Source organism: Leptonychotes weddellii, chromosome 12 (assembly GCF_054177405.1).
Source record: "Leptonychotes weddellii isolate Sample4059 chromosome 12, ASM5417740v2, whole genome shotgun sequence".
Lineage (NCBI taxonomy): Eukaryota > Metazoa > Chordata > Mammalia > Carnivora > Phocidae > Leptonychotes > Leptonychotes weddellii.
Window position 1 is genome coordinate 85,630,688 of NC_138380.1, and position 8,072 is coordinate 85,638,759.

An 8,072-nucleotide genomic window follows, 5' to 3' on the forward strand; every position below is an offset into this window, starting at 1 on the left:
AAAGTGCTCATAAACCAAATCCCCTCACTCACATTTCCTGAACATCTAACCCAGATGGCTAATTGGTGAGCCATTTCACATCCCCTGTCTTCAGGCCCTTTTGACTTCCCTTTTGTTTATTTAAAAACATCCTGAATAATCTCCATGAGGAGGAGGTTTCTCTGACAGAAAGTACATGATCAGTAACAATCTCACGGGCTGTGACAGAAACATTGAACGGAACAGATAACAAAAGTTTCAGCAAAGAGACCAGAAATTATTTTGGTAGGACAATGATTCTTTTCTCAATTTAGAATTCTCGTGATTTCTTTCATGTTTGTGACAAAGCAGAGAGTCTAGGATTTCAGCTCCTTGTCTAATGCCTATTTATTAATATTGTATATTTTATGGAAATGTATTGCTACTTAAAGACTGGACCAGACTGTTTCTAAATCCTTAATGGCATCCTGAAATTTCAAGGAACGAAAACTAAAAAAACTTTCAGAAATGTGCAGCACTGGTTCTAGGGGAGGTGGTAGGCTCTCTGTCCTTAGAAAGGCTCTTGCTTTATCCTTGTTCAGGCCTCTTTATCTTGGAGATAAAAGAGAGATACACAGGGCCTTCAGTTAGCACCACACAATGGTGAATTCCTCCAAAAACGATTCTATTTACATAATGCAAAAACCTGATCTAGAAAGAGAAAAGGTACATTTCTACAGAAACAAAACAAAGCAAAACATTTTTTGTGTGTGTGTGAAAAAATTGGCCCTTTGCCCTGGGATGGCTGAAGACAGGTTTTTGGAACTGACATAATTAATGCCCAAGATATATGCACTTTAATTGGAGGTTGGGTTGAGATTCCTCAGCGATATCTGTAGTATTCCCCTCATTTATAACGATGACATAGCACATGACATGAACATATTGGGGTGGGTGTATAACCAAATGGTTGACAAAGACCTTTCAAGGTCTTATGTTACATATTTCTGTGAAGCTTTCATTTTTAAGCTTTTGTAATCAGAACAAAAAGTTGGCTTTACTTTGAGGTGCTCTATCCTATGGGTATTGGAAGTAGGTTATTTTGATAACCTCATTTCAAAGTCCAGATTTGCCCACACAAACGAAACTAGCAGAGAAAAGCTGCCCAATAACCATTTATGCTAGAAAAGGCTTGGCCCTGTGTGGGGTACAGAGGGGGCAAGATGGCGCACTCCATACCTCTGCTCCCCAGCCCTGCCCTGACCATAGTTCACCCAACAGGACAGCAGGACAGCCACAGGGTGAGGTCAGTGCCAAGCTAGGAAAGGAGCACAATGGCTTTGCCAACAGGCCTTTGTTAATGAATTCATTAGCCCCAGGGGGGCGTTCACAGTCTGCCCAACTCTTATCTGCCTCAGAGAGTCATGTGCTTGTCAGCCTCTTGTCCCCTAAGCCCTTATCCGCACTGCACCCACTCTCACCAGACGCCCCTTGGCTAAGCCGAGAAGGTCTGCCACACAAGACCAGTTCCTGCAGAAGGCAGCAAGAAGAGGACGAGCACATAGAGAAAGAGGGTGGGACCGAGAAAGAATGCAGGGTGGGTGTGGAGAAATGGTGGAAGAGGAGGACGAGGATGGTGCTTGAAAAATGAAAGAGCCTATCCTTTGGGGGTTGTGGTAAAATGGGAAGGGTCCTAAGGAGATATTCCAAGTGCTTCCAGGGTTGAAACACTGAACCCCGTCAATGTCCTCGCTCACGACTTCTGCCCATTGGCCTGCGCTTCCTACAGCGCGGCATGCCTCTGAGCCTGGGCTGTCAGGCCACTCAGGTTACAAAGGCTACAAGTCCAACAAAGACCCAGGAAGGGCACAGGGGCGTGGCACACAGGAGAGTGAGCCCAGGTCCTGGAGAGGGCCCAGACCCCGGGTGGCCTCAGGAATGGTACTAAGGCAGGAGAAATTATTAACTAGATCTGAGAAAAAATATCCAATGTAGAGAAGCAGTGGGAATGGACGGTGAGCTCAGAAGATACACCTCATCTATCTCCCTCATACCTCTGCCTTCTGGACACATCCCCCCAGGATGCATTTGGAGGTGGTTCCTCCATGCCCCACCAAGGAAACACGGAGAGAAAGGTGGATGACTAATCAAGGCCTGGGCTGACAGAAGTCACAGACATTGTGATCCAAATGCAGGGCTTATAATTATCAGCTGCTGGGCAAGGTCACCCCTCTCGCCTACATTTGGTGGCTTTAATGCCTCCAGCCTGGCATCTGAGGTTGCATCCTCCCAAATTTGAACTTGAATTTTTAATTTCCTTTAGGGAACCCTTTAGTGAGGCTCATATTTTCAGAACAAATGAATTTATGTTGGAGTCCTTTAAAAAATGTAGTGCTTCTACCCTCTAGTTGACTTTGGGCTGCCAGACATCTTCGCTTTCTTTTGAGCATATTTTAAAATATTGCAAGGAGCACCTCCTGCGTTATCAAGTAGAGACCACCGTTAGAGTGACTGAAAACAGGTGGCTACCCTTAATTCTTAAAATATTAGCATTGGGCTTTGTACTTAGCCTGGGCTTCAGGCTCCACTGGGCAAGTGAGTTGCCTTTCTGAGCATCAGTTTTGCCATCTGTAAAAAATGGGTAAGTGTAACAATTCACAGAGCTTTTGTCAGGAGTAAATGAGACAGAAGAGGGTCTGGCACGGTGCCCGGAACATCCTGGTCGCTTTCTCCCGTTTCGCATTTTACTAGTTTGCTTTGGAAACCTATCCCCCATCAGCAGTGCAATAAACTGCATATGTGCATTTTAGAATTACAGGTGGGTATGTATTAATTAGACTTAGTTATTATAACCATTTACTGCAATCAATATTAAATTGCACGATAACAATTACTATCTCCTTTTCAGTGCTCACATGTAAAATCAGATGCTCCTATTCAACAACTTGCTCTCAGTCCCTGGTGTGACCATAATTTCACCGATTGTCTGTCCTAGACCTGTAATAGCATAACATGTGATCTTCCACCCTGATCCCATACCTGCCTTTGGACTGTGTACGTAGACCACACCTTCCTGAGATGAGGAAGTGGTTTAGGTGACTGGAGTGTTCTGTGCTTAGTCATCCACAGAACATTCCAGTCACCTAAACCACTGCTGAATAGATTTGAACCAGGAAAAGCAAGGGTGGTAGGGCAAATTATTTTGGGAATTAACTATGCTGGCTTAGGAAAGATTATTTCCCTTCCTAGGACACGTTCAAATACAAGTGCCGATTTTATGGACAGACAATGCCTTGATTTATCATATAAAATGCCTTACGAGGTACAAATGTGGTGAATTCATTACTTTCCATACCTGGTGATCTGATCACTTGTACCAACAGTTAGAGGCCAAAAACAATCCTTATGAACAAGAGTGGAGGAGGGCTTACATTAACTGGACCATTGTGATGCAGGCACGATTTTGAAGTGAAAGCAAACTTTTCCTGAAATACTTTGTCATTGTCCCCTTTCTATTATTTAATTGCCTTGATTTAAAAATAGGATAAACTTGGGGCGCCTGGGTGGCTCGGTCGTTAAGCGTCTGCCTTGGGCTCAGGTCATGATCCCAGGGTCCAGGGATCAAGCCCTGCATCGGGCTCCCTGCCCTGCAGGAAGCCTTCTTCTCCCTCTCCCTCTCCCCCTGCTTGTGTTCCCTCTCTCGCTGTGTCTCTCTCTGTCAAATAAATAAATAAAATCTTTTAAAAAAAAAATAGGATAACCTCAGCAGAATGGAGAAAACAATCGAACATAGAGCCACATTTCATTCGTTGTCCTTATAGTTGTTATCATGGTTGTTATTTTTCAGTTATCTTAAACTTTGCCACCTAAGACCCTAAGTCCACTGCTTACAGAAGAAATGACTACTCCAGCTAGCCAAGGCTCCGTGGATGACTAGGCTGTGGTTACAGCGCCAGTGGAAAACAAAGCAACCACAGAGGGGCCATCTGCCGTCTCTACTGAGGAAACCCAGGCACCAGGCGCCAGCAGTGTTACTGAGTTGGGTGAAGCACCAACCACAGACCCACTTGAGGATTCCATTGCCCGTAACCACATTCTGCTCCCTGACTGGACACAGAGACACTTGGTTGACTTCCCAGTTCGAATTTTGCTTTTGTTTCTATTAGCCTATTTTTGTTGGTTTTCCCTCTTCACTTGTGCACCATTTACTCCGCTTGGCTCCCATCCTATCACCCTTGATAAATGTGGAACCCGTCTGTGGGAGTCAAGCCATAGCCTGCCTCAGATCTCAGAAATTCAAAGAGGAATAGGATCTATTAGCATCTCCCATTTGATTTTCTTCCAGCAGGATTTTCTTCAGGATTGTAACCTTGTCCTACTGTCAATTTTTTTTTCTTTTGAACCAACGTTCTTTATTCTAAGAATTATGCAGGAAGAGTAAGTTCCCTTAGTTCAATACGCATTGTGCAAAATTGAAAGAGAAAGAGGCACAGCGGAGAAGGCACAGGTACCCTCTTAAGCAGGCAGAACTAAATTCACTTTCTGGTCCCAACTCACACGTTACCCATTTGTTTTGCTTTTATAGACTAAGATCACAAGAATCTTCAACAGAAGAAAGGCCAAGAGGGCTAGAATCTCACCAGATGGCGGTATTAATAAGGGAGCAAATAGAACCGATGACAAAGTCAGAAAATGACACAAAGAATATAAATACGGTGAGGTGGCTCCCTCCATCCCAAATTAGCCTATTCGCCAAATATTTTCAATTCCTTTGTACTGTTCGTGGTAAAATATGGAACATGGAATCACACATCACATCTAAAAATGCTCGCTGACGACACTGTGTGATTCACTCTTTTTGTCATACGTGCCTTTGAATAATAAATTGATGGATATTAAAATCACAGAATATTTAGTAGGAGCTTATTTTACTTGTATCACCACTTTGATTCAAAAAAGGATTTCAGGCAGTTTATAAGTTGAGGACGAATGATAAAGGCAAGAACTTTAAGCTCATCTTAACTAGATGCCACGGTAGTTCTGCATGCTTCCTCTGGGTGGCACAGCTGAGAAGGGGCTGCATCCTCTTTCCCACCACGCCCACCAGAGGGTTCATGTGTGGTGGTGGGTAGAGGAAAATCCCAGAACTCGTTGAACAGCTAGCAAGCAGCACACGTGTAAATGAATGGTCTTGAATCTGGGGAACACCATCGAATTGTTTGCCACCGGCTTTGAAACTGCCCCCCACATACAGTTTGCCTGCCCACAAAGGTCCCATGCTCCCCTCCACTCCATACCCCTGTACCCCCAAATACACAGAGACATACAGAAAAGATCCCAGGCCAATGTGCTCTTCATCACAGGAAAGGACAATAGCCCTCATTAAAACTCATTAGGACCCTGTTTGGGGAGCTGTGTGGTCATGGAGTACCAATCTCAAGCCTCACAAGATCTTCCACTGGCCATGTCTGAATTATCGCCAGAATCACTACCAGGAGTTAAGGAAAGGGGAGTACAGTTAACCCTTGAACATCGCGGAGGTTAGGGGCGCCGACCACCTATAAGTAGCACAAAAATTAAGGGCAATTATATATAAAAGGTATAGGAAGTATGATCGTTAAGAACTGATGGTTACTGTTTTAAATGCTGTGCATACAGTATCTTATTTCATTTAAATCCTCATAACAGTCGTATAAAATAAGTACTCTTCTTACTTTACAGTTAAGGAAACTAAAGCTTGGTGAGGTTAAGTTCTTTGCCCAGGCAGGGCTCACGCAAGGTGCCAACTGAGGAATAAAATCCGGGCCCGTGCAGCTCCCAAGGTCTGAACCATTGCGTGGTGCTGCCCCCCAGTGGGAGGAGTTGGTAATTAGCAAACCGGAATTCCGTCTCTCTTACTCATTTCTCTAGAATCCTGTTTTCACCTCAGTGGTGGGTTGGGCAAACATGATCTGCAAAGTCCTTTTTATTTCCAGCATTCTTACTTGCACCAGAGATAGGAAAACATTCACGTAGCAAACTGATTCTTAAGTATCCTGACTTTCTGACCAAACTGATGGCAATTCATTCAGCCTGGATTTATAAATTCCATATTAAGGCTAATCAGTGTATCTTGCATGTTAGTCCTGAGACTATAATTATCGGGATATACATAAAGCTCCATGCGGACCAGAACCAAGACGATCTCATTCACCTTTGCATTCCTGGCACAGAGAACAGTGTCTTTCACACCAGGGGGTCTCCCGAATGACTAGTGCATCATCCTCAGAGATTAATGTAAGATCATCAAATCTTAAACCACCTCTGTGCTTTTTTTTTTTTTAAGAAAAACTGAAAATAATGGAGCTAGAATTGAAATTTAAAATAACTTATTTAGGGGCACCTGGGTGGCTCAGTCGTTAAGCATCTGCCTTCGGCTCAGGTCATGATCTCAGGGTCCTGGGATCGAGCCCCGCATCGGGCTCCCTGCTCAGCGGGAAGCCTGCTTCTCCCTCTCCCCCTGTTCATGCTCTCTCTCTGTGTGTGTCTCTGTGTCTCAAATGAATAAAAAAAAAAAAAATCTTTAAAGTAATTTATTTAGTTCACTCTGTGACTGAGTTAGGCTCGGAGAGGAGAGGATATTTTTGTTGTCATTGATATCGCTATTGTTAGTAATATTGTAGCTATTAGCACCATCTTCATCTTCTAAGGAAGCCCTACTGGCTGAGAATTCTTTTTTCATCCACTGCGAAATATCCCAGGAAAAGAAGCCTCCAAAGCTCCTTGCTTTGTCTTCTGAGCAAGAGATTTAGGAACCACAACCCTCTGCCCACCTTGACTGCTCCCTCCACGCACACACCACTCCAAAAGAATTCCACCCTTAATTCAGAAGTTATGGACAATTATTTTCTTTAGCAGAGATTCTTTGAAGAAACTTTTGTAGAAAAAAAATTTCATTTTGCTTTTTTATTTAAAGGGAGAACACTATGCAAAATATATACATACAGGTGTGTGTGTGTATACATACACTGCGTATGTCTGTGTTGTGGGTGTGTGTTGTGTTTGCGCTAGAGTTCGCTGGCATATACAGTCGTCCACCAAAAAAAAATTTTTTTTGAAATTAATTTTAGTTTGGATCTATAGTCATTTTGTATGACCCTTCTGTTTACATATCTTTAGTTGGAGGTACAAAAAAAGTCTTTCCTAAAATGAAATGTTTTGTGGTAAATGTTTGTCTCCTGAGGTACTCGTAACATCCAAGTTGAAAAATCTTTTATAGTGATATCTGTAATTGCTTTCTTCTTAAGATGACCCAAACAATCAGCCAAAACTCTGGAAAGAGAGAAAAGAACAGATCACATCCAAAGAATCTTTCAAAATACAATGAAGTGTGAAGGTAATACCCCGAAAAACTGAATGGAGTTCAGCAATGGAGAAAAAAATGGAAGCACAATTCAGTTATAGCCAGTGGAAATGCTCTTAAAATAGTTTTCAACAGTTTAGGGGCACCTGGGTGGCTCAGTCAGTTAAGTGTCTGCCTTCAGAGTCTGTCCTTGTCCTGGGATGGAGCCCTGTGTCAGGCTCCCTGCTCAGTGGAGAGCCTGTTTCTCCTTCTCCCTCTGCCCCCCACCCTACTCATGCTCTCACTCTCTTTCTCACTCTCGCTCTATCTCAAATAAATAAAATCTTTAAAAAAAATAGTTTTCAACAGTGTAGCAGAATACTTTAAACATCTATGAGTAGAGCTCATTTCTGAGGGCTGGTCCTCAAAATTAGGTTGAAGTACATCTAAAATGCTATTAGTATAATATGGAAGCACAAAATAGAATTTTGTTCATGGAGCAATAATATAATTGAATAAAAAGAGCTAAAAGATTGATACTCATTTTATTTTGGAAAATATTTTATAGGTTCTGACTTCATATGTAAGTTACATATATATCAAACATATGCACACTAAAATAAAACCAAACACCAGAAAGATGTATAGGGGAATTTTTAAAAAATAATTTTGGATGGAGAAGGCCTTTCTCAACATGACATAAAATCCAGAAGCCATAATGAAAAATAAAAAACCAACATATTTTATTACATAAAAATTTAACATATCTGTGTAACCAAAAAAAAAAAAAAAA